This window comes from Schistocerca cancellata, chromosome 7 (assembly GCF_023864275.1).
Source record: "Schistocerca cancellata isolate TAMUIC-IGC-003103 chromosome 7, iqSchCanc2.1, whole genome shotgun sequence".
Taxonomy (NCBI): Eukaryota; Metazoa; Arthropoda; class Insecta; order Orthoptera; family Acrididae; genus Schistocerca; species Schistocerca cancellata.
The window spans coordinates 132,858,958-132,885,105 of NC_064632.1; positions in this window are offsets into that span (position 1 = coordinate 132,858,958).

Below are 26,148 nucleotides of genomic sequence, written 5' to 3' on the forward strand. Positions count from 1 at the left end.
ATTTACTTACGTACTTGCGTTCGCAGACTAATGAAAATCATTTGACAGGATGTGACAGAAGTTATTATGCGAAGCATCGGAGAATATCTTACTTATAGCGTACCTTACCTTAATAATTCAATTTCAGTACGATAAAAACGTAATAATAATTCAGACTTTGAAGAGTGGAACAGCTTCTACAAACGTTATCCAAGGAGCGTGGTAAGAGTGATCACTATTGCCCACGCTTTTTAATGTACATATTGACGACCCATTAAAGAAATACTTTGATACTAGTAACGAAAATTTTACATTTCTATTTTTGATAACAAACTGATTATAGTAGAAAACGATAAATATTATGTCCAAGCAGTGGTACGGACATTAATCCACATTGATGCTAAATACGGAAAGATAACAAATAAAAAGTTACAGTATTTCATGGTTGGATCATATAAAAGCTATAATCGAAGTGAACATAGAAATTATTGGACAAACTAGCTATTTTAAGTGCTTCGGTTGATGTGGACGTAAAGTTTCATAGATTTCTGTGTTATAATGCAGGAACATTGAACCACAAATTTCAAAAGGCAACTTTGTTTAAATTGTGTAAGTTTACTGTCCTGACATTGCCGCTACTTAAATGCGAGAGCTGAGCCTTAATGTCTGGCAGTCTAAGATGTAGAACTGTATTCTCGTAAAGTGCCTTCAACAATGAATAAATATACGTACTGACTTCAATGTCTGTTCCAGTGCAACCGGAGAATGGTTCAGATATGTGCAGTATAACTGTACTTCACCATATAATTACTGTCTAATTCCAGTGAAGTTTAGAGTAGTGTCAAAGCTTTTTCTCGCAGGAGAGTTCTTCTTTTAGGTAACGAACTGGAAATGTCTCGCAATAGACCCGACCTACGTACACAGTGGTTCCATCGTACTTACTCAAATTCTCTGATGGCAATGGATAACTGATGAAAAATATTTTATTTCGGCGGACTGTGGCATAAATATCTGACTGGTCTGCCACTAAAAGCCCCACAAAAAAAATCTAACGTTAAATACATTGTTGCTACACTTTTTCTTCTCGGGCTAAGTAAAACTGTAATTTTAACATATGATAACGGTATTCTGGAGCCAACACACAGTATGGTTCACCTAAAAGAGATAAAAGTCGACAGTCATATCTCCTCCACCGTTCACTTAATCAGGCGACTAATATCTTTGTGGTCTTCGTACGTCGAAAGCTTGTTTTATGACCTCGCAGTATACTTTTTTGCGAAACTATTGTTTATGCAGATGTGTCTCAGATTGCGCTTACGTTATCCCTACATCGTAATATTAATACATAAAATTCACATTTAGACTTCAGACATACATGTTAATTTGAACTGTGTTAAAAATAAATGCCGCATAATATCCAGTGAAGAGGTGAACTAAATCTCTTGGAACTTCCATACACACAGTTAACTTCTTTCTTTTCTCAGTCCGAGCAAAATAACTATCGCAAGACATAAAAGATTGTCCTTTCAACAAAAACTTGTATTTTCGTTAAGAAACTCTTTACTGTTAGGTAACCAGAGACACGCGAAAAGTAGCGCCGCGTATGTTATGAAAACCTACTTGCAGATTTCCAATGACCGACGGAAATTAAATAATATTTTTTCACTTCTCTTTATAGAAATATTGAAGATTGAATTAGACTAATGACGAACGGATGGAGGCCTGGAAGCAGTTATTCTTTCTACGCTCTATGCTTCAGTGGAACGAGATGAAGCGTTGATGTATGACACAGTAGAAGGCTCTCTTATATTTTTAGATGTTTAATGGGTGGTTAACAAACGGGAAATAATTTTAAAATGTATCCTGTACTATCGGCTAAACTGAGATGTAGATATATTCGTCGTGTGTCCAGTACGCTACTTGCAACTGCACTGTGTTTGCCTTTCCCTTACGGTAATTGCGGAGCGGAAAGATAGAGGTCGCTCGTTAGCGCGACCGCTGTGACCAGACTGCAGCGTTGCGCGACCTCCGGCAGAGGCGCTGCCGTCGGCGTCGATGAGATGGGAGGGGCGTGGCCATGGGGTGCGCCGCCGTCCTTGGCAAGGACGCGGGCTGGCAGTGACAGCACGCCCATTGGCTGCGAGCAGCGCATGCGCATTGGCGCAGAACGGGGGGTGCGCATTACCCCTGCGTGCGCCAATTCAGTATTCGGGCAGCACTTGCCCAGGGTAGTGGGTTGGTGTGGATTATACAGGGTGGTCCATTGATAGTGACCGGGCCAAATATCTCACGAAATAAGCATCAAACGACAAAAACTACAAAGAACGAAACTCGTCTAGCTTGAAAGGGGAAACCAGATGGCGCTATGGTTGGCCCTCTAGATAGGGCTGCCATAGGTCAAACGAATAGCAACTGCGTTTTTTTCAAATACGAACCCCCATTTTTTATTACATATTCGTGTAGTACGTTAACAAATATAAATGTTTTAGTTAGACCATTTTCTTCGCTTTGTGATAGATGTAATGTATCACGAAGTAAATACCGTCCGCACTGGCGGAATGTTACGTGATACCACGTACTTATACGTTTGTGACTATTACAGCGTCATCTATCACAAAGCGAAGAAAGTGGTCCAAATAAAACATTCATATTTCTTTACGTACTACCCGAATATGTAATAAAAATGGGGGTTCCTACTGTAAAAAACGCAGTTGATATCCGTTTGACCTATGGCAGCGCCATCTAGTGGGCCAACCATCTGGTTTCCCCCTTCAAGCTAGACAAGTTTCGTTCTTTGTAGTTCTTTCGTTTGACGCTTATTTCGTGAGATATTTGGCCCGGTCACGATCAATGGACCACCGTGTATTTATGACAAGGTTTCCCCCTACGCCGACCTACATATGGAGAAACGGTCATCATAATAAAACATGCGGAATCAGATCTCGCACGGAGAGGTACCGGTTTTTCCTGCACGCTGTTCGAGACTGCAATAAGAAAGAATTATTGTGATGGTGGTTCGGTGAACCCTCTGACAGGAGTCAGCAAAATATTTTCGCATCGGAGGAGAAAGGTGGTAACTGAAATTTCGTGAGAATACACCGTCGCAACGAGAAATGCCTCTGTTTTAATGACGCCCAGCGCAAATCATGTCCGTGACATTCTCTCCCTTGTTTCTCGATAATACAAAACGTACTGCTCTTCTTTGATCTTTCTCGATGTGCTCCTTTAATCCTATCTGGTAAGGCTCCCACGCAGTGCGGCAGTATTCCAAAACAAGACAAACAAGTGTAGTGTAAGCAGTCTCTTTAGTAGATCTCTTGTATCCTTTAAGTGTCTGCCAATAAATCGCAGCTTTTGGTTCGCCTTTTCTATGTGTAATTTTCAACTTAATGTTGTTCACAATTATAATTCCTAGATATTTAGTTGATTTTATTGATTTATCGCTTAACGGAAGTTTAATGGATTACTTTTAGCACTGGTGTGGATGACCTCACAAATTCTATTATTTAGAGTCAATTGCCAATTTTCGCACCATACAGATATCTTTTCTAAATCGTTTCGCAATTTGTTTTGATCCTCTGATGACTTTACTAGACGATTAACGACAACATCATCTGCAAACAATCTAAGAAGGTTGCTCAGATTGTCTCCCCTAAATCATTTAGATAGATAAGGAACAGCAGAGAGCCTATAACACTGCCTTGGGGAACGCCAGAAATCATTTGTGTTTTACTCAATGATTTTACGTCAGTAACTACGAACTGTGACCTCTCTGTTAGGAAAATAAGCGCTCAGTTTGATTACAACCCGCTAGTGAAGTACAGCGTCAAAACCCTTCTGGAAATCTAAAAACATGGAATCAATTTGAAATTCTCTGTCAACAGCATTCAAAGCATCGTGTAAGTTACTTGTATTTTACAAAAAACGATGTTTTCTGAATCTGTGTTGAGTGTATGTTTATAGACCGTTCTCTTCGACGCAATTCATAATGTTCGAACACAATAAAAGTTCCAAAATTCTGCAGCGTATCGACGTTAATGGTATGGGCCTGTAATTTAGTGGATTACTCCTATTGCCTTTCTTGAATATTGATGTGACCTGTGCAACTTTGCAGTATTTGGGTACGGATCTTTCGTCGAGCGAGGGGTTGTACATGATTATTAAGTATGAAGTTACAGCATCACCATATTCTGAAAGGAAGGTAACTGATGTACAGTCTGGACCAGAAGACTTTCGTTTATTACGTGATGTAAGCTGTTTTACTACTTTGACAATATCTTCTTCTAAGTTATTCATGTTGGCATCTGTTCTTGATTGTAATTCTGGAATATTTACTACATCTTCTTTGCTGAGGGAATTTAGGAAGGCTGTGTTTAGTAGCTCTGCTTTAGCAGCACTGTCATCGATAGTTCTTCCACTGCTAACGCGCAGAGAAGGCGTTGATTGTGTCTTACAACTAGCATACTTTACATACGACCAGACTATCTTTGAATTTTCTGCCAGGTTTCGAGAGAGACTTTCGTTGTGGAAACTGTTATAAGTATTTCGTATTCAAGTCCGCGCTCAATTTCGAGCTTCTGTAAACGATCTCCAATCTTCGGGTTACTGTGCTCGTTTAAGTTTGGCATGCTTTCTTCGTTGTTTTTAAAACGGTGTTCTGACCCGTCTTGTGCACCAAGGGGGATGGGCCTGTAACGGTGACATCGACCACCTTAAACGGCATTCGATGCTAACGTTAAACCTCTGCGAGGAATTTTTGAGGAAGTTGCGACCGCGAGGTAACCAAATGGGAACAGAACAGTCAGACTTCGATTCGTTTCCGAAACGCTCCAGCAGAGTATAACTAGTAGTAAACAAGACGCTCAGGAACAGACGTTCTCCCAGCACAAAAGCAAGGTGTAATGTTACGTAATAATATTGGTCGCCAGCGTAATTAGGCATTCTTGTGTCAAGCAATATAGTGAAGTAGAAGGCAGCTCTAAGGCTAACCTAACCTTCATTGAGACACACACACACACACACACACACACACACACATAACCTTCATTGACACACACACACACACACACACACACACACACACATAGACACAACTTTTTCTTTATATCTGTTCACTTTGCAGATAAATGTACCACTAACTTGGAAGTCAGGCTAACAAATGGCCAATTAGATAGCAAACTAATATATGGTTCTCAATAACACGTACCTTAAATGAACTAGATGCAGCAGTTTATAGAACCGATCATCAACACACATGAAACTAGTAGCAATACTAAACAGGGAAGAACATGAAGTGATTCTGGCTTAAGTCATGAGGGTCTATTAATGATCATACTATATAACATCATCGGTTAGTACAGGGTCTCTATGCCTGTGCATTGAGCAACTTGCAATAGAGTATCTAACACAGTAAATATTTCTTTCTTAAGCTCAGTTTGAAGGAAGCAATTAAACAGAATGCAAATCTAATTACACTGGTTCGAATGGAGTCTTTGCTTTACTTCTTTAACTAACTATCCTAGCATATGAGGGCCCCTAAACTTTCATGGTTTGAAGAACCATGATCATTAACAAAACAAGTGTGCATGAGAAATGGTAAGTATTCTCATCAATAATTATTAATTAAGTAAAGCACAAGAAACTGTAACTCTTTAGATAACAAATGTGCTTTGATAAGCAGTCTTTTAACTTATTCAAAATATAGTAGGCTGTGCAAATGCCAACACAGCATTAAATTCAACTTGAAACACTTTCCCATGAAATGAACACTGATAAAACTTCGAAATTCTGATGAAAGTGCAGAAATCCAACAATTAATTATCTTTTTAGTTCAGCTCAATATTATTGTTCTTAAAATGCACTGAAAGTGGAGTATTTGTCAAAATATAAAACTGAACTTTAAATACTATAACCCCATACAGTAGAAAGCAATCACAACTATTTGTTCAGCTGCCAAATAAGTCCTTCCATAATAAATTAGGACACTCAGAATTAAATTCACTATGATAGGATTCCTGTCCAGGATTTGCGATACTCACGGATGTCAGACAGAGTTTTTAGCAACACCATGATTATTATTACAATTGACCAAATTTTACAGAGGGCCAAATATAAACAATTTAGAGGAAGGCTGGTGGCACTGGTACCGTAATTTGCAGTGGCTATTAACATGGCGGCGATGCAGTCATGGCATTACTGGTGGCCTCGCCTTGCTACAGATCTTGGCGTCGGAATTATATTTCTACAGGTCCAAAACCATGCCATGATAGTAGTATCACCAAATGCATCATCTGAGGCCCATAAATACTTTTGATATATATAACATCTCTTGATTCTCGATTATTGTTGTTTATCATTTCAGTTTTAAAACATTTTTACAGTCATACAAAAACAAACACAGTACTGATAGATAGTGTAGCTTTCTTTATCAAAACCATCTCTTTGAATTCCAGTTATATTTAGTTAACCACCATTAAGAGTATGTCGAATATTATTACTGTTCAAAAATATTTAACCAAGCTATGGATTCTTTACTATAATTTCCCTTTTGTTCTTGGTCTACTATTTCAGTTCTTCTTTAGGTAAATATTTAGATCTGTATCTAGCGATGAAAACTCCAACAATTGTTGAATAAAGTGGATGTATATTAGCTATTTCTAGGAACTGTTTTCTTAGTTCCAAACAACCTCTTCATAATGTTCTATATCAGAATTAGAGTACTTATGTTGGGCACATAATTTTCTTTAATTTTTTGATGAATCCAGTTGAGAAATACTGCTCTATCTTTCTGTTTCATGTTCTCACAACAGTAACATTTGATTGTGGGAGTTGTTCCTATGTAATTTTCCTTCTCTTGTGTAATGTGGGAAGTTACATTTCTTCAGTTCCTTCAAATCAAATGTTTTTGGAAGGTACTAAGAGGACCTTGTACAAAACTACTGTTTTTGTTTTATTTCCAGTGACATTAATTTTGTTCCAATCTAGGTCATATATGGTTTTACTTTGTTTTCTACACATCAATTCAAAATAAACAGTGAATATTATCTATAAACATAGTGAGCTATGAATATATAATTCCTGTTTTCTTCAGATGTCATCCACCTACAGAATTCATCATTTGTCTTAAATCTGTAAACACTATTTCCAATAAAATTGTGAGCTATTACGAGATTTCTTTCTTGTTGAGTTTCATAGTCAAACCATATGTATCATTCAGTATAGGTACAATGAAATCTCTTTGGGAATCCTTTTTACAATATTCAGGCTCTTTACCTATAACTATTTTATTATATATGAAGCATTGGAAAACATAATAATCTTTCAGTTTTCCAATAAGATAACAACAACTTTGAATAAATATTTGACAATTGACTACAGATTCTTCAATGATTTTCTTTCACATGTACCACCATTTTGTATTTTGTATTGCATGTAAAATATATGATTTTTAATGTCTACTTGAATATTACAATTTCTACATGTTTCTGAGACAAATACTTGTTCTTTTGCTCTCAAACAAATCCTTTTACATTCTTCACATTTGTAAGCTATATCACAAACTTCTTGGTAACTGTTTAAGCATTTGTCATCATAATAATATCTGTTGAATTTTTCACAATGTGTCTCATTTTCCACAGTACTATGTTTTGATCCATTGCATAATATGTATATTCTTCTTTCTATCTTATGTTTTATCTTGGTTTCACATGTTTTGTTACATTTGTCACAGACGTATTATGATTCTAAGAATGCTACTATACTGTTAATTACACCAAAGTGATCGGAATGTTTATACAGATATGTTCTTAATGCTTTCTCAGGAATACAAAAGATTACTGAACTGAAATTTTCAATATATACAATATTTATCTGAATATCCACTAGGTGCTCAACATTTTAATATCATCTAGACTAATCTTTCCTCGTTTTATTCGCCTATTTGGTTACATAACATCCTGGTTAACTCTTTTTGTAATTTGTATTTATATTCTGATCGAATTTGCTTCATTTCACAGGTAGTTACTTCTTTGCCTAAGACAAAGTCTGTTTGATATGATAAGAAATTATTTTTGATTAGTGAAAACAAACGTTATCACGACCAGTAATTTTAGTATTGCAACATTTAGTCTTTTTATCATCACCTGAATTTATTATTTTATTAGCTTTGTTACCTGTTGGAATTGCTAACATTTGAATATTAAATGTAATGTTTTCTATGCCAATAGACTAAACAGATGTTAATAAACCTGTCAGAATTGAACAGAATCATTGGTATTATTTACTGCTTGATATACTGTATAAAAAGGATAAAACCTTTTTGGATTTGCCATTGTAAACTTCATCTTACCCCCTTTCCTGCAATACTTCTTCCATAGAATTAAGTGCTTCCATTATATAACCTGTTTTCTATCTAATGATATCAAGTTTATTAATATTAGTATCATTAAGAACAGTTTTATATTCCATAAAACAAAATTAAAAATTCTTCATTAAATTTATATTTTATCTTTTTAATCACAAAGAAATCGTTTTGTCGGTTTGTTCTCTTTTGCTTGATCAAATATATTACTACTGGATTGATAAGTTTGATCTAGTCTCATTGCTTTTTCTTGTCTTGATGGTCAAGTCTTTTCAAAAGCATCATCTTCAAATCTGTGAAAATAATTTAAATTAGATATAAATTTTGGTCTTGTTTTAGTCTTTTAGAAAAATTCTTGATGAAATGGAAAATCTCACGAAATAATTAAACTAATTAATTCTGATTTCTGTAATATACTGTAGCTTTTAATGCCAAAACTTTTAGCTCTGGTTTTGAGTTCAGCTACTATCATATTACTGAGAATACCTTGTAAGAATAGATAAGTTAAGAGATGTAATTAAATTAATAACTTCACCTATATTTAATGTGGGAATTAGTTTTATTAGATCTCCTACAATAGTCATGAGGTTGGGTATTTGTGAAATCGTTTATTTTAGTCTCTTACTTAATATAAAAAATTATTAAGGAATGACATTTTCACTCTCCTGCGGAGTGTGCGCTGGATATGAAACTTCCTGGCAGATTAAAACAGTGTGCCGGACCGAGACTCGAACTTGGGACCTTTGCCTTTCACAGGCAAGTGCTCTACCAACTGAGCTACCCAAGCACGACTCAAGCCCCGTCCTCACAGCTTTATATCAACACACACTCTGCTGCAGCGTGAAAATCTCATTCTGGAAACATCCCCCAGGCTGTGGCAAAGCCATGTCTCCGCAATATCCTTTCTTTCAGGAGTGCTAGTTCTGCAAGGTTCGCAGGAGTGCTTCTGTAAAGTTTGGAAGGTAGGAGACGAGATACTGGCAGAAGTAAAGCTTGAGGATGGGGCGTGAGTCGTGCGTGGGTTGCTTAGTTGGTAGAACACTTGCCCTTGAAAGGCAAAGGTCCCAAGTTCGAGTCTCGGTCCGGCACACCGTTTTAATCTGCCAGGAAGTTTCAATTATTAAGGAAATTTAAAAATAGAATCATATAGATTCCTTATTGTTGATCACTTGTGTATCTTTTAATGTATTTATTATCTTGGGAACTAATAATTTATTTGGTATTGCAATAAATACCAAATAAAAAATAAACCAGTTACACCAGCCTTAATTTTTTTGTGAATGTATTATCATTGAAAATATACAAGAATCAATTAATATGTGTAAGCTCAGAATTTATGCTAGTAGGCACTCCTGGAAATTCTATAGTTATAACACATCATCTTTTACATATAGAATCTCATTCATCTATCACCTTATGGAACCAGTGAAGAATAAAAATGTTTTTCCTGTGTATGTGTTTACTACACCATTTAATTTAAAATGTTGATGTAATCCCATACTAAATATTGGGTTAGGGTATCCTGGTATTAATTGTCATATATACAAATTTTTCATATATATCATACTGTCAACAAATAAAACCATTTCACCTAACTGGTCTTTGATAATGTGTATAAATTTTTTGTGATACCATACCACTACGTATCCACACCCGTTTTTGATAATATATATATAAAATTTCATTCAAAAATAATAAGTGATCGAACTTCTTAATTTTACATACTGCTTCAATTAGAATGAGATTTTCACTCTGCAGTGGAGTGTGCACTGATATGAAACTTCCTGTCAGATTAAAACTGTGTGCCCAACCGAGACTCGAACTCGGTCCCGAGTTCAAGTCTCATTTGGGCACACAGTTTTAATCTGCCAGGAAGTTTGAGCTTCAATTAGTTAAGATGAAACTACAGGAATTCATTTCTGTATAGATGGCAATATATTTTTACCATATGAGCTTTTAATAGCACAAAAATCATCTTGAAATAATTCTAAATTTAAACCATTATGGTATGGATACAATATCACTCCATCAATATCTGTGTGTTCTAAACATAATGCATGATCATTTACAAGAATCAAAATTTCAAATAAATTTGTTTTATCTTTTGGTGTATTCTCATCAGTCTCCAAGTACCACAACTCTCTGTCATTTATATGTATTTCCAGTGGATCATTGTTCATATTTGGAAATAATGACTAACCTACACACTACCATTTCGATCTAGGTCCTTTGGACAACAATGACCACATATTTCATAGCTAGAGATCCGATTATATGCAATTGCATATTGCCTATACATTTGCATATTTGGCTCCTTTTCACTGGTTATTGCATATTTTAACTAAAAACAAGTGATGACTATGTTTACAATATTTTAAAAATTGATATGGTCTCTTGCTCAATCTAGTTTTGATGTCTCACAGATTAACTGTGACCTAGAATTGAGTGCAATCGCTAACTGACAAGCCACTGCCTAGTGAAATCATTATGGAAGAGGAATAGGAACAGGCAGACAGAGTCCATGCTCCTGCAGCCACACCCCCAGTTAATCCCCTCCACTGCCATACCTTCTGTGTTGGCAACAATTAAATTAAACTATGCAAGCTTTTAGTCACATGTCGATTGTTTCAGTTTAGCTTTTTATTTAGTTATACACAGTTGAACGTGATTACAATGTGTAGTGCATAAGGTGTTGTGTGCCCTGCTGCCCAAGAAAAGAAATGTCGTTTCATTGATAGCTGATTACCCTGGAACATGCACATATGACAGAATGTTTTATGTTGTTGAGTTTGTGAGAAAAACAGTTCATGCAAAAAAAGTTTCAAATAGACCAGCATGTCAAGACAAGTCTTCATATCGCAGGAATCCAGAAGAAAGGACCACGACAACAACTTTTGACAACAGCAAGTTGCAGTAGGAGGGATTTGTCCAAAGGTAGACAAAAAAGTTTGTTTAACATAGATCTATGTGAAGCATTCCTTGCAAGCAATATTCCTCTTCACAGACTTACAAACCCTATCCTCAAAGGCTTCTTTCGCAAATATTGCTTAAATCAAAATATACCAGATGAATCAACAATGCATAAAAATTACATAACAGCAATTTACATAAATGTTCTGGAAGAAAAACGCAGTGAACTTAAGAACAGCATTATCTGCATTTCGTTTGACGAAAATACAACAACTTGTGGAAATTACATTGCAAATTTAATTGTTGGGGCTTTAAAAGAAGAGCCTTCCTCTTCTTATTTAGTGGCCTGCAAAGAACTTAAAAAAGTAAATCATTCTATGATCGCCAGATTTGTGATGAGGGTATGTGAAAACAATTTCCAGAATCTATTGCAGATGAAAGTGTGTTTGAGTTTATATCAGATGCTGCTCCCTATATGATCAAAGCAGGAAAGCCCCTCCAAGTAATTTATCCCAATTTGATTCATGTGATGTGCTTTCCTCATGTAGTACATCGCCTTGCTTAAGAAGTACGTTCCACGTTTATGAATGTAAATAAACTGATTTAATGCACAAAGAAAGTATTTATAAGGGCTCCTGCTCGCTTCAAGACCTACAAAGAAAAACTACTGAATGTGCCTTTACCTTCTGAACCAGTGGTAACTCTTTGGCGTACGAGGGTCGAAGCTGTGTTGTTTTACAATGAACATTTTGAGGCCATTTCAGGGGTAGTAAACGACTTTGATGAAGCAGAGGCTTTAGCAGTTTGCTAGTGCAAGGAAGCTTTTAATGACTCTGGCATTAAAAAATGCATTGCTGCGATTAGCACTCAGTTTTCCCGTATACCTGCAAGTATTAAAAAGCTTGAAAATCAAGGTTTGGCGCTGAATGAATCTACTCAGTTAATGAATAAAATTATTCCAGTGAACTCCTCATTGCCAGAGGTATTCCCAAGAAAACGTAAAGAAAAGTTTGAAAACATTTTAAACAATAGCCCAGGCTTTGAAACCTCGGGCCAAATTGATAGTTTTATTAATGGGATAGGTGAACTTTTACCAGAAACAATAAGTGTCACCATAGCACCCAAATTCAAATACTGACGATTACCTCAGTTGATGTAGAATGGTCCTTTACTGAGTGATCGAATTCGCAATCTTACTACCAAACATTTGGAACCATACTCTGTCATTTATGTTTACAATAGTAGAAAAACGTATAATAAATTTTAAATTATGGTTTAGTCTAGTAATATTTATTAAAAGTTATTGCTGGTCAAACAATTCAGGCCTGTATGCTTTTTTTAATAAAATATAACTGAGTTTTTGAGCATGTTCTCTGCATTCGATATACCTCAAAGTTGGTACTGTACATATCGAATGTTTTGCTGCGACTCAGTCGCATCATATCCAGTTGTTACTGACAACAACAGCAAAGAAGAAACAATTCTTGAAACACGATATGTGCCCCCATTTTGTAAATTTTTAGAAAATAATCCCAGAAAGGCCCCCTTCCTAACCTCTACCAGAAAGTATTCTCGAAAATATCAGCGGTCTAAATGTATCAATTTTTCGCGTGGCCGGCGCTCTTCCTCATAACTGATATGCACAGTTTCCAGTTTGAGATATAATGCACACAGTAATTACCATGATTATTTATTATTTGATCTTGCATATTTCGACATGTTTCATGCAGTTTGTAAACATTTTTCATGCATATTGCACGCATCTTTTAAAGTTACTCTGATACATATAATCCAGTCTCTGCTCATAACTATGAACATGTCTGTTATTTGTAATTAAAATATTGGGATTATTGTTATTTTCACGAAACTGAATGTGAATATACTTTTGCCATAAATGAAATGCTGCCTTTGTTACTTAGAATACCATTTTATAATACCATTTTATATTTTTCTTATTCCAATTGTATGTAGTAGTTCTATAGTCAGTATTTATATCTTTTACATCACATCTAAGCTTATTCATAGAATTTAAGGTCTCTTCATTTAACTCACCATTTATTTCAAGATCGTGTTTATCCTGAAATATCATTAATGCATATCTGAAAATAACATCATTCATCTGAGTAAGTTTTTAGAATCCAAAATATCTAAGTAACCATAAACATTCAAATATTTCATTGCTTTACTCTTTTCATCTGCAGCTACTGTTTTCACAAACCACAATAATAGAAGCAACTTCATTTATATAGGCTTAAAATATTATAAGATTAATCTCCAATTTGGAGGTATGGAAAGAAAATGAGAAATCGACTTCATATATTAATGAACCTGATCTACATATTAAATTTTTTGGTAATGAAAACGAGAAATCGAATAAAAATCATATTTATTAAATGGAATCAGTCACGGACTTCATCATCAACAAGCTTAAATACAGGGTGTATAAAAAAGAGTCATCCAATGTTGCACATTTATATTTCTGAAACTAATAAACATATATTGAAAGGTCTCTGCTGGATTACTTTCATGTTTATTTCTTAAATCTGTTGTCATGTACGCCATAAATACCTCTTCTAAATTTACTGTGGCGTTTCTGACTATCTGGGAGGAGACTGAGTAGTGGAACGTGTTACTTTTACACATAAACAAGAACGATCTGTCACACTACTACACTTTAAAACACAGTTTATATGTAATTCATGTCACACAGTCTCATACAGAACTTACATCCGCTTTCTTTTACATACTGTATATGATAAGATACTGTCATCCCTCTTCCCTTCCGTGTGAGAGGATGAATGAGCAAATGTATTTCTAGTTGCATGCTTAAGGGTATCAGACAAGCCTGTCTGCTAGAGAACAGTAGGACTAACATCGGAACAGGTAGCTACGCTTTCTAAAAGCAAAGAGGTTTCTATCCTTAGTATGGTCCTGTCCGTCCCTTGTCATGTTGGTATAGGAAGCTGCCCCTCTGGCCACTTCCGTTTGTATTTGTGAGCCACCCTCAGGAAGGGACCAGGGCAGTCTGTCCGTGGCGAGCGTCTGAAGTGGTAAGATCTCCGGCTAAGCGCGTGTCTGCTAAGTCCGTAGGACAATGGATTTCTTAAGTTCAGCCTAACTGAAAATTTAATCACCTTTATTTCAGGTTTAGCTCTAAAATATCTAATGTTATCTTAAATTGCAACGCAGTGTATTTCGAGTGTGAAGTTCAGAACATCTTCCAGTAGTTGCTTTGTCACTACTTTGTGAGTAAAGTGGAACCACGCGTTGATCAGTAACTCTAACTAAGATCATCAATCTTAAATGCGAGTGTGCGTGAGATTATAACATCTCGTCTTGACAATATTTTTCAACATAGCAACTTTTCTTTATGTTCAACCCACGTGGGGTGTACTTTGTGAGACCACTACCACGTGCTTATACAATTGTTTGACCCATCAAGTTAATAGTAAGACGTTAGTAACCAGTTCGAGGTTTTTCTTTTGTAAATTGCTTTTCGATTTAATTTATTTTAATTATCAAAATTATTGTGGAGTTGCACGCTTTGTGTAAACCAAGTTGACCACGTGAAGCATGTGGTGTAATCATCAAAGTAGCCCTCAGCTATTCTTTTTGGGAAGATTTCACAGAGAGTTAGTATGAATTTAGTATACCAGTGTGTGGTAATTACATGACGTACAGGATTGTGCTACGAACGTAACTTCTTTGGGTGAAAATTGAATCGATTGGTTGTGGTTAATTTCCTCTTGCATATGTTTCAACGTTCTTCGTGTGTTATTTTATGAATGCAGTGTTGTATGCAGTCTCCCAATCTTGGCTCCATATTTGATGTGTTCTGTAAGATTACAAACTCACATTTTCCACAATTCTAAATAAGGCACCAGTTTAGTTATGAATCAAATTTAAATATATATATATATATATATATATATATATATATATATATATATATATATATATATATATACATATACATATATACATACATACATATATATATATATATATATATATATATATATATATATATATATATATGTATGTATGTATGTATATAATCACCGGTTGTCGTATGACTACTAAAAGATTATAATTAATGTTACTCTGGTTGGGAATTTGGTAAGCTAGACTGGACACCTGGTGAAACAGTTGTGCAGTAATGCAAGGTTAACTTCCCCAGACAGCTCACAGCTTTTAACCCGCTTTTATTGTCTATCAGTACCGCTTTCAAAACAAATTAAACCAACAACGTTACAATATGATGAATTTTTCTTTCTGATGAGCAGGAAACAAAAAGTTTTTTTCTTTCATTCCTTTTCATAGGTGTTCAATATGCCCCCCTTTTTCCCACACTGCAGAGAGTATGTCTTCAGTTACAGCTCCCATGGATTGTGTTATGCGATGTCTCAGTTCATTCATTGTTGTTGGTAATGGAGGCACATGAACAGTCTTTTATAAGCCCCACAAGAAATAATCACATACAGTCAGATCCATTGACCGTGGATGCCGTAATGAAAGGCTGAATCATTTGTTCCAGTGTAACCGACCCAGCATTCAGTAATCCTTTGATTTAAAAAGAAAGTTCTCAAACATATCGAGAAATGTGCTTCCTGTAACAGTGTTCTCGGCAAAAAAAAAAAAAAAAAAAAAAAAAAAAAAAAAAAAAAAAAAAAAAAAAGGTCCATAAACCTTTTCTGTGAAACTGCACAGAACACATCAAGTTTTTCGAGAGTCCCTCTCATATCGTACAACTTCATGTTGTTGTTTCGTACCCAGTATTCTCCCGTTATGACATTTCCATTTAAATGGAACGTTGCGTCGCCACAAAACACTAAGCGTGGAAGACAACTGTCATCCTCCATCTTGCCAAGAACGAAGTTACAGAACTCCACATGTTGTTGTTTGTCACCTTCACGAAGAGCTTACAGTAGCTGAATTTTGAATAGTTTCATGTGTAAACGTTGACACAACACACGCCAGATGGACTTCAGGGGCGTGCAGAGCAGTCGAGCTGCATGGCGAACAGATTTCTGTGGACTCCTTGAGGAACTATGGCGGATGCAGTCTATGTTTTTGTCAGGCACTCGGGAACGGCCCGGAGATTCGCCTTTACACAAACAACCTGTTTCTCGGAATTATTCACGCTATCGTCTAATGCTCTGTGCTGTAGGAGGATCCACACCATACCCAGTACGAAAGTCACTTTGAGCAGTTATTACTGGCCCATACTGCGCCTAACGTAGCTCACGAATCGCTTTCCGTTGTCCTGACATCATTTTACTAGAACTGACGTGGGCGCATACTGCTGCTACCTAGGGGCAACCATGTAAAACTCGAGAATTTGCTCTTTCCAACAGTACGTTGTTGATGCAAGTATCTCAAATAACAAAATAGCTACATTTTTTTAATCGCATGATTCTTTTTGATACACACTATAAAATAACAAGCATGTGTTCATGATTATCGATGAAAAGAATAATCCAAAGTTGTATGCAAATCACGTTGGTGAATTTGTAGGCTATGCTTGTTCTATGGATGCAATTCGAGATCATGTAGATATTGAAAATGAGATAGAATTGAAAAACGTCTCACACATAAAAAATATATACAACCCCACACAGTGTTCATTAACAAAAAGGCATAACTTCATTAGTAGAAAATACATAGGACAATCACTTTACAAAATGAAATATAAAAGATCATTATTGATATTGGTTTAAAATTATATTTAATTTTAAGGAATACAGAATTGCGTGATGAAAATAGTCATAATGATCGAAATATAACAGAAGAAATACTTCTTCTTCTTGTCTTTTATCCTCATCAAGTTTTTTCCATTCTGCCCTCTCCAGCACAGTTCTCCACCATCCTCAGACTCTGAGAGATTTTATATCTTCTTCCACATCATCTATCCACTGTTCCCGCAACCTTCCTCTCTTTCTTCTTCCGTTTGGACTCCGTTCAAAAACCTTTCGTTGTTCTCCCAGTATTCATCCTAGCCAGATTATTCGTCTACTTTTAATAGTTCTTACGATATCAGCACCTTGTGCGACGCGGTCCAGCTCTGTACTTGTCCAAGATCTCCAGAAACCATTATTATCCTGAACTGTCGGATAGATCGTGCACAGCACTCTACGTTCAGATATCCTGAGCTGCTGCTTATCAACACACGTTTGCATGCATATTTCGTATCCGTAGGTTTCAACTGGCCTGATCATGATCTTATACAGTTGCAGCTTCAGCTGCCTATTTAGTAATCTAGAGGCCAACAATTTCTTAAATGTGTGGAAGCATCTATTACTACTTACTATGCGTAGTTTTATTTCAGTTGACATCAATGCGTTCTGTTAATACTGGAGTCCAAACAGTCAAAGTTCGGCACATGTTCAAAACTGAAACCGACTGCTGATACTCTATTCTTGTTATTATTTTCCTTTCTGGGGAAATTCATGTACTTAGTCTTTGTTTCATTTATAGAAAGGCCTCTAGGTTCTGTGGCTTCTTCCAGCTCGCATATTGCCCTCTCTAGCGAGACCCTTCTTCCCCCAATAATTGTTAAATCAGCATATGCGCATATCTGAGGTCACTTCGTGCCTATTTAATCAGATATCTGATGCTTTCGATTGGCTGCTTTAAGAGTCAGATTGAAATGCATTGTAGATAGTCCGTCCCTTTGTCTGACTCCTTTACTAATACTAAACCAATTGCTCAGTTCTCGATCCATTCGCACTACAGCCTTGGAGCCTGCCAATGTTGCTTGAATAAGTAATTCTCCCCCAGAATCTGTTCTGCATAAGGTGCTGACCTGTTGTAGATAATACTAGAGACTATCTTATAGGTTACATTCAGCAAGGTAATCCCTCGATAATTTGAACAGCAAGTCTTGTCTCCTTTCTTGTGTATTGGTTGAATTGCGCTTGTGGTCCACTCTTCTGGGATTATTTCCTGATTCCACATCAACTTAATAAGTTTGTGGATCCGCTTATGAAGATCAGTTCTCCGATTTCTTAGCAGTTCTGCAGTTATTTCATCAGTTCCTAGTACTTTCTAATTTTTTAGACAATATAGTACCTTCCATACTTCCTCCAATGTTGGTTCTTCTATTTCTGGATCTGCGGTATAACAGAGTGGCTGCTCATTCCTGGTAGGATTGCCCTCCAAAAGTCCTTTGAAGTATTCTCTCCATCTATCCAGAATATCTTGTTTATCTGTCAGCATATTTCCCTCTTTTTCCCTACAAGCTGTTATTTTCGGTCTATGGTCTTGAGTTCCTTCTTTAATCTTTTGTAGAATTTTCTGCTTTCATTACTTTGGTAGTGCTCTTCCATCTCCTCTATCTTTCTCTTCATGGCTTCCCGTTTTTTTCTCCTACGTACCGTTGCTGCCTCTATTCTCTTTTCTTTAGATAATGGCTGATTTGAATTAGTATTCCGCTGCAGGCATTTCAGCCTTGCTTCCTTTTTCTGTTCCACTCTACATTCATCATCATACCAGTCTTCATTCCTAAGTCTCCTTGTTTCCACCAGTATTCCATTCATGTGCTGTTGACCTAACGGCATCTTTAATAGAGTTCCATTATTTGTCTATATGATCTCCAACATCTTTTGTTTGTAACTCCTGTCTCAATCTCTTATGGTACTCCTGAGCAGTAGATCTATCTTTCAGTTGCTCTATATTCCATTTCTTTACTCTGGGACTACTTCCTTTGGAAGCCATGGCAAGTTTCTGTGTCATTTTAGCTCCTATTAGGTAATGGTCAGAATCAGTATTAGCTTCTTAGAAAGTGTACACATTTTCCATATTGGATGCCCACCTCTTTGATATCATACATGATCTATTTGGTTTGCTTCATTTGTACATCAAGATATCTACAACGATATTTTTCCTTGGGAAACTGGTACTTACTGCCATCAACGTATTTGAAAAAGCAAACTGGGCAACCCTCATACAGTTATTGTTAGTTTCATCCTGGAGACTTTCCGTACCACGCACACTTCTGAACGCCTCTTCCATTCTCAGTTTTGCATTATAATCGCGAAGAATTATTTTGGAATCATATCTGGGTATTATGCCACAAATCTCCTGTAGTTGATCATAGAAGATCTTCACCTGATTCTTCCGTTGGTGCACATACATTCACAAAGGCCACACTGTGAAATTTTCCTTTCATATGCAAAGTAAATATTCTTTCATTATGTTTGGTGAAAGCAATAAGAGATCTACTTATATACTTAGAGACTACTAACCCAAGTGCATACTCCACTTGTCTTTCGTCTTTCCCTGAATAGTCACGGAGAATTTCTGCTTATAAAATGTCTCCTCTTCCCTTACACCTGATTTTCTGCAGTGTAACAACTCACGTTCCATACCTTAGCACCTCTTCTGCAACACTACTCATTGCTCTAGTTTGCAACAGCGTACGCACGTTCCTCGTTACAAATTTAAGCACCGTCGTTGTTGTTGTTGTGGTCTGTTGTGGTCTTCAGTCCAGAGACTTGTTAGATGCAGCTCTGGCTCAAATGTTCAAATGGCTCTGAGCACTACACGACTTAACTTCTGAGGTCATCAGTCGCCTAGAACTAATTAAACCTAACTAACCTAAGGACATCCCACACATCCATGCCCGAGGCAGGATTCGAACCTGCGACCCTAGCGGTCGCTCGGTTCCAGACTGTAGCGCCTAGAGCCGCACGGCCACTCCGACCGGCAGATGCAGCTCTCCATGCTACTCTATCCTGTGCAAGCTTCTTCATCTCCCAGTACCTACTGCAACTTACATCCTTCTGGATCGGTTTAGTGTATTCATCTCTTGGTCTTCCTCTACGATTTTTACCCTCCGTGCTGCTCTCTAATACTAAACTGGTGATCCCTTTATGCCTCAGAATATGTCCTACCAACCGATCCCTTCTTCTAGTCAAGTTGTGCCACAAATTTCTCTTCTCCCCAGTTTTATTCAGTACCTACTCATTAGTTACGTCATCTACCAATCGAATCTTTAGCATCCTTCTGTAGCACCACATTTCGAAAGCTTCTATTCTCTTTTAGTCAAAACTATTTATCGTCCACGTTCCACTTCCATTCACGGCTACACAGCATACAAATACTTTCAGAAAAGACTTCCAGACACTTAAATCTATACTCGATGTTAACAAATTTCTCTTCTTCAGAAACGCTTTCCTTGCCATTGCCAGTCTACATTTTATATCCTCTCTACTTCGACCATCTTCAGTTGTTTTGCTCCCCAAATAACAAAACTCATTTACTACTTTAAGCTTCTCATTTCCTAATCTAATTCCCGCAGCATCACCCTACTTAATTCGACTACATTTCATTATCCTCGTTTTGATTTTGTTGATGTTCATCTTATACCCTCCTTTCAAGGCACTGTCCATTCCGTTCAGCTGCTCTTCCAGGTCCTTTGCTGTCTCTGACAGATTTACAATGTCATCGGTGAACCTCAAAGTTTTTATGTGTGCTCCGAATTATTCTTTTATTTCTTTTACTGCCTGCTCAATATACAGATTGAATAACATCGGGGATAGGCTACAACCCTGTCTCACTCCCTTCCCAACCACTGCTTCCCTTTCATGTCCCTCGACTCTTATAACTGCCATCTGGTTTCTGTACAAATTGTAAATAGCCTTTCGCTCCCTGTATTTTACCCCTGCCCCATTCAGAAATTGAAAGAAAGTATTCCAGTCACACATTGTCGAAAGCTTTCTCTAAGTCTACAAATGCTAGAAACGTAGGTTTGCCTTTCCTTAATCTATTTTCTAAGATAAGTCATAGGGTCGGTATTGCCTCACGTGTACCAACATTTCTACGGAATCCAAACTGATCTTCCCCGAAGTCGGCTTCTACCAGTTTTTCCATTCGTCTGTAAAGAATTCGTGTTAGTATTTTGCAGCCGTGGCTCATTAAACTGATAGTTCGGTAATTTTCACATTTGTCAACACCTGCTTTCTTTGGGATTGGAATTATTATTTTCTTCTTGAAGTCGGAGGGTATTTCGCCTGTTTCATACATCTTGCTCACCAAATGGTAGAGTTTTGTCAGCACTGGCTATCCCAAGGCCGTCAGTAGTTCCAATGGAATGTTGTCTACTCCGGGGGCCTTGTTTCGACTCAGGTCTTTCAGTGCTCTGTCAAACTCTTCACGCTGTATCGTATCTCCCATTTCATCTTCATCTACATCCTCTTTCATTTCCATAATATTGACCTCAAGTACATCGCCCTTGTATAGACCCTCTATATACTCCATCCACCTTTCTGCTTTCCCTTCTTTGGTTAGAACTGGGTTTCCATCTGAGCTCTTGATATTCATGCAAGTGGTTCTCTTTTCTCCAAATGTCTCTTTAATTTTCCTGTAGGCAGTATCTATCTTACCCCTAGTGATATACGCCTCTACATCCTCACATTTGTCCTCTAGCCATCCCTGCTTAGCTCTTTTTCACTTCCTGCAGATCTCATTTTTCAGACGTTTGTATTCCTTTTTTCCTGCTTCATTTACTGCATTTTTGTATTTTCTCCCTGCATCAATTAAATTCAGTATCTCTTCTGTTACCCAAGGATTTCTATTAGCCCTCGTCTTTCCACCTACTTGATCCTCTGCTGCCTTCACTATTTCATCTCTGAAAGCTACCCATTCCGCTTCTACTGTATTTCATTCCCCCATTCTTGTCAATCGTTCCCTAATGCTCTCTCTTTCTACAACCTTAAGCACCGATGAATCCATATTCCTGTTTCCTAGCACAGTTTGTCTTCATAAGGGGAGTTTACCTGCAGTAGAGTGGTAGACGACCTAGCCTAGAAAATCCCCCTTCCCTATGATGTGGGACACAGTTTGGATCCTCAGAAAAAATTAGAAGACAAAAATTCTTAGAAGAGCAACTAGAATGTGAATTTAGTCGCTTTAACCTTGATGACAAAAATTTAAATGTTTATGATATCAACAGAATACATAAAAACATTTTAAAATCACTGAAGATGAATAAATAAAATGAAATTGCAGGCGAGATGTTTGTCAATGAAGTACATTTATGAAATAATATAGAAAAATATAATTCTAATAAAAAAATTTCTTAAATGGAGTTAAGAATGGACGTCATAAACAACAAACTTACATTCAAAGGAAACCAAGCATTTGTGATTCTTGATGAAAACAATAATCTGTGGTTTAAAGCAAAAGATGATGGCTAAACTTTTAGAATCTAAAAACACAAGAAATGCAGTATCAGATGATCTTAGAGAAAACTAATAATCAACGTTACGACCTTGAGGTTCGTGGTCAGCTCCGTGAGAAAATAAGAAAGGACCAGAATTGTGGAAGAACAAGTCATGAGCCCTGCATCAAGACAAGACACTTGCTCATATTGCATTATCTGTTAAGATGCCTCTAGTGGAGTGCAGCACCCCAGTGTAAGGGCCACCCACCTTAAACGCCTGAGCTAGCACTATGTAACTTTTCTCAATTCTCCAAGATCAATCTGCATTAAAAGGAACAAGATTTCAGTCCGGTGAAGCAGTGAAAAACAAAGTGGCACGCATCATCAGACAGCTCAAAGCGAAAGGCTTCCAGCACTGTTTTCAAAAGAAGAAAATTCGCATGGAACGTTGAAGTGATAAAAGAGGAGAGTATGTTGAGTGTGATAATAAGTATATATGTATGGATTTGAAGTAAAATGTTTTACAGCAACAGTCGTGTTATTTTTTAGCCAAACCTTGTATGTCCAGCTTTAGTTGTTTCTTTCACAATGAAGGTATCGCCCCTGTACTAGGATCTTCTTCAAGAACAGCAGTCTTGATCAGGTTTTAGCTAATTGAGGAATCCAGAATATCGTGAATAACATATCAGGTTGAAACATCGATTGTTTAAAAACAAGCTAGAGGATTTAAATGACAATGGCCATTGGAGCCTGCATTACTCTATCTCAGATCCGACAACTGGATGTGTGGTTGCGTTTAATATAGGCAGCCTGAAAGGAACAGAGGGTGTGGTGGGCACCGTTACCACGCAGCGTGCGGCTCTGCCGTTAACGAAGACGGCAGGCGGGGCGCTGTGGGCGGACACGCACGCGTTCACGCGTTGAGTCCGGCGAAAAGTGAGCGTGCGCCGGTCGTTAGCGAGGCGGGCCAGGGCTCTAAGGACCTTCCGCAGGAGGCGGCTAACCACGCCGGTGGCTGACGAAAGCGGCCGCGTGGGCCGCCAGGAAGGCGATCTCACCCTACCTGAACGACGTACAGTACCGACGCTATGAATACGTTCAAAAGAAGTGTACGGAACCATTAATCTTAGTCACCATTATAATTTTTTAGTATAGCATCATAGCCAGTTCTGACGAAACTCTACCATCTGGTGAGCAAGATGTATGAGACAGGCGAAATACCCTCAGACTTCAAGATGAATATAATAATTCCAATCCCAAAGAAAGCAGGTGCTGACAGATGTGAAAATTACCGAACAATCAGTTTAATAAGTCACGGATGCAAAATACTAACGCGAATTCTTTACAGACGAATGGAAAAACTGGTAGAAGCCGACCTCGGGGAAGATCAGTTTGGATACCGTAGAAATATTGGAACACGTGAGGCAATACTGACCCTACGACTTATCTTAGAAGCTAGATTAAGGAAAGTCAAATCTACGTTTCTAGCATTTGTAGACTTAGAGAAAGCTTTTGACAATGTAGACTGGAATACTCTCTTTCTAATTCTAAAGGTGGCAGGGGTAAAATACAGGGAGCGAAATGCTATTTACAATTTGTACAGAAACCAGATGGCAGTTATAAGAGTCGAGGGGCATGAAAGGGAAGCAGTGGTTGGGAAGGGAGTGTGACAGGGTTGTAGCTTATCCCCGATGTTATTCAATCTGTATATTGAGCAAGCAGTGAAGGAAACAAAAGAAAAATTCGGAGTAGGTATTACAATCCATGGAGAAGAAATAAAAACTTTGAGGTTCGCCGATGACATTGTAATTCTGTCAGAGACAGCAAAGGACTTGGAAGAGCAGTTGAACGGAATGGACAGTGTCATGAAAGGAGCGTATAAGGTGACCATCAACAAAAGCAAAATGAGGATAAGGGAATGTAGTCGAATTAAGTCGGGTGACGCTGAGGGAATTAGATTAGGAAATGAGTCACTTAAAGTAGTAAAGGAGTTTTGCTATCTGGGGAGCAAAATAATTGATGATTGTCGAAGTAGAGAGGATATCAAATGTAGACTGGCAATGGCAAGGAAAGCGTTTCTGAAGAAGAGAAATTTGTTAACGTCAAGTATTGATTTAAGTGTAAGCAAGTCGTTTCTGAAAGTATTTGTATGGAGTGTAGCCATGTATGGAACTGAAACATGGACGATAACTAGTTTGGACAAGAAGAGAATAGAGGCTTTCGAAATGTGGTGCTACAGAAGAATGCTGAAGATTAGATGGGTAGATCATATAACTAATGAGGAGGTATTGAATAGGATTGGGGAGAAGAGAAGTTTGTAGAACAACTTGACTAGAAGAAGGGATGGGTTGGTAGGACATGTTCTGAGGCATCAAGGGATCACCAATTTAGTATTGGAGGGTAGAGTGGAGGGTAAAAATTGTAGAGGGAGACCAAGAGATGAAAACACTAAAAAGATTCAGAAGGACGTAGGTTGCAGTAGGTACTGGGAGATGAAGAAGCTTGCACAGGATAGAGTAGCATGGAGAGCTGCATCAAACCAGTCTCAGGGCTGAAGACCACAACAACAACAACAGCATCATTAAGCGTTTCGAGATAGTCTCATCATCAGATTTTTTCGAAAAATCCACTACCCTGTCGCTTCCTATTTTATTCCGAAAGTCCATCAGTGCACAAACTGTCCAATTTGGGCACTAGTGTTCTTACGGCGTTCAGCAGGTAATGCAACACATTTTTTTCTCGACCAATTTCGGTTGAAAAAAATGTGAAAATTGTTGTGGGATGTCGTGGAATACAAGGAACATCAAAGCATCGTAGATATCCAGAGGCGCTTACTACGGAGACCTGACAGTGAAACAAAAGCACAGTGAGTCGTTGGGCGAGGAATCTCTCATCATCGCAACAAGGTGACGCAAACCTATACGATTTCCCGCACACCGACTGGCCGCACACAACTGTGGCTTGTGGGACGTCGCGTTGTTTATCATATTAATATAATCATTATTATGGGAGGAAACAGGATTTGTTGTAAATATTGTTTGTCGTCTTTTACGAGGGCCTGGAAACTATTTCTGTGGTCAGCCAGAAAGCTATGGAGAACATACTGGCCATAGTTTCCTGTCTGCAAGTCCACATTCTTGCCCAGCCCATTGAAAGTAATGTATCTATTCTCTATTTGCTCAGGAGGATCATGTCTATGATTATAAAACTGGTTTAAATGGCTCTGAGCACTATGGGACTTAACTTTTGAGGTCATCAGTCCCCTAGAACTTGGAACTACTTAAACCTAACTCACGTAAGGACATAACACACATCCATGCCCGAGGCAGGATTCGAACCTGCGACAGTAGCGGTCACGCGGTTCTAGACTGTAGAGCCTAGAACCGCTCGGCCACTCCGTCCGGCTCTATGATTATAAATGAGGATTTCGAGCTCTAATTGATACATATATTTGATAAAGTTTCATATGCACAGCATTGTAATATTCTTTTTGTTCATACTGACAGTAAATCTCTCTATCCTAAACAGCACTATGAACAGCTGAGAGGCGACCTGTATGGTAAGTTCCTACTAAATTGTCTTTCGCCCTGACTACTGATAATGAAATTATATGATCGTCACAAAAGTGGAAAATATTTGTCACCACTTGCCCCGCGGATTTGCTAACATTACGGGCAGCACACTAACAGTTACTTTTCCGAAATTTTAGCCATGCAAGACGGTGTACAGTCCTAGT